This window comes from Onychomys torridus, chromosome 9 (assembly GCF_903995425.1).
Source record: "Onychomys torridus chromosome 9, mOncTor1.1, whole genome shotgun sequence".
In the NCBI taxonomy this organism is placed as follows: Eukaryota; Metazoa; Chordata; class Mammalia; order Rodentia; family Cricetidae; genus Onychomys; species Onychomys torridus.
The window spans coordinates 62,442,314-62,444,887 of record NC_050451.1 but is presented as its reverse complement, the minus strand read 5'-3'; the positions used below and the strand labels follow the sequence as shown (position 1 = coordinate 62,444,887).

Genomic DNA, 2,574 nt, shown 5'->3' with positions numbered 1-2,574 from the left:
TCATACTCACTGCCTATATTTTCAGTTGCCATTACTCTGCTATCTTCTAAAGCTATATATTTCAAATTTCTATTCTTTTCCTTTTATTGAAAATAGGCTTTTTTCTCACATAATATATCCAGATTAGTTCTCCTCCCTCTATTCCTCCCAGCTCTTCGCTATGTCCCTTCTCAGCTGGATCTATCCCCTTTCTGTCTCTCCTTAGAAGTCAAACAGGCTTATGTGGAATAATAATAAAATAAAAGAAGATAAAAACAAGAAACCACACTGGAATCGGACAAACAAACAACAGAAGGAAAATAGCACAAGAAAACAGAGACTCAATCATTTGCACACTCAGAAATTCAATAAAAACACTAAACTGGAAGCCATAATGTATATGTGACATGACCTTATGAGACAAGGAACCTCCAAATTTTCATTCTAACTAAGAAAAGGTAATTGTGGCAGTAAGTTCCATGTATTACACATATAAGAAACAAACCCAGTTCATGATGGAATTTTTATCAATGAGAATTCTAGGACTAGAAAGAAACACGAAGAGACTCCTGATAAAATCTGGTGATCAGGTCAGCCATTACTCATATCCAATACCTCTACCCTGATAATAAAACCCAATCATCAAAAACAACAAAAGATCCTCCCTGATGGAAGTGCAAAAGTTACTAATAAAATACTTACCTATGGAATTCAAGAACAGACCAGTGGCTGGAGAGACAGCTCAGCAGTTAAGATTTCATACTAGCCTTGCAGAGAACCAGAATTTAATACCCAAAACTCATGTCCAGTGGTTCACTCCTGCCTATAACTCCTGCTCCAGGGTGTATGACACGTTTCCTAGCTTCTGTGGGTATCTGCACACATTCGTGCGTGCGTGTGTGTGTGTGTGTGTGTGTATGCATGTTCACATGTGTGTGTGTTCACACACTTAAAAATAAAATCTTTAGGTCTTCCGCCGCACGTGTCTTCAGCGAGATGCCCAAATCCAAGCGAGACAAGAAAGTTTCCTTAACAAAGACGGCTAAGAAAGGCTTGGAACTGAAGCAGAACCTGATAGAAGAGCTACGGAAATGTGTGGACACCTACAAGTACCTCTTCATCTTCTCTGTGGCCAACATGAGGAACAGCAAGCTGAAGGACATCCGGAATGCCTGGAAGCACAGCCGGATGTTCTTTGGCAAAAACAAGGTGATGATGGTGGCCTTGGGTCGAAGCCCATCTGATGAATACAAAGACAACCTGCATCAGGTCAGCAAGAAGTTGCGAGGTGAAGTTGGGCTCCTCTTTACCAACCGCACAAAGGAGGAGGTGAACGAGTGGATTTTGCTCGAGCTGGGAACAAAGCAATTTTAACTGTAAGCCTGGATCCAGGGCCCCTGAAGCAGTTCCTTCATTCCATGGAGCCACAGCTGAGGCAGGTGAGCCTGCAGCCTGCACTCAAGAGAAGTGTGGTGACCCTGCTGTCTGACTATGAAGTAAGCAAGAAGGGCGATGTGCTGACTCCAGAGCAGGCTCGTGTCTTGAAGCTTTTTGGGTATGAGATGGCTGACTTCAAAGTGACCATCAAATATATGTGGGATGCCCATTCGGGAAGATTCCAGCAGATGGTCGATGACCTGCCTGAGAGCACACCTGAGTCTGAGGGAGAGTCAGAGGAAGAGGATGACAGCTGATTGATTGCAGGACGTGGGACTAAGGCTTTCTAGCAAGTTCTTCATCTCCATTGGACCACCAGGACTGCTGTCCCCCTCTGGAGGGAGCAGCTATCTATTTTGCTATGGATAAAGACAAGGGAGGGTGCTGGGGCAGGACTTTGTTTCTACACAGAATAAAATTTTGTCCACGGGGTTTTCCCTCTGGACAGCAAGAGACTTTTCCTAGGAAAAAAATAAAATAAAATCTTTAAACTAAAAGCAACATGCATCAAAAACATAATACTATTTACCATTATTGAGTTAACTTAATTCTATGGGACATCAGCATGGTTCAGCATACACAAATCAACAAATGTAAGATAGCACATAAATGAATTTAAGGACTAGGAATTACAGGATAATCTAAATAGATATGGTAAAGGTCTTTGACAGAGTTCAACATCCCCTCTTCATAAAAATCTCTAAGAAGACTTGAAATAAAATGAATGTATCTCAATATAAGAAAGTCTGTCTATACCAAATGGAGGAAAAACTCAAGGCATTTCTAGAAGATGAGGAATAAGGCAGACTGTTTACTGTGTCCACTCCTACCAATACAGGAAGTCTTATCTAGGGCAAAAAGAAGGAAATGAAAAGAAAGCAGTCAGAGTTCTTTATTGTCATACATTATGATTCTATACGTAAGAGACCCAGAGGACTGACAGACAACAGATTCACTTTCAGCCAAGTATCAGGGTACTAAATTAATGCACAAAATTCAGCACTTTTCTTATTTCCCAGTAACAAAAATGCTAAGAAAGAAATCAGGGAAATAATTCAATTTGTAATAGCCTTAAAACAAATAAACCAACAAAACCCCAAACTTTTGAATAAATGTAATCAACAAACTGAATGATCTCTTACACTGTAAATTTTTTAA

The 2,574-nt window shown here is 40.4% G+C and overlaps 1 pseudogene; it reads left to right on the top strand.

Annotated features, from left to right (window-relative positions):
• The first annotated feature begins 975 nt into the window (after nucleotides 1-975).
• LOC118591596 lies at nucleotides 976-1,673 on the top strand (annotated as a pseudogene).
• The last annotated feature ends 901 nt before the right edge of the window (nucleotides 1,674-2,574 follow it).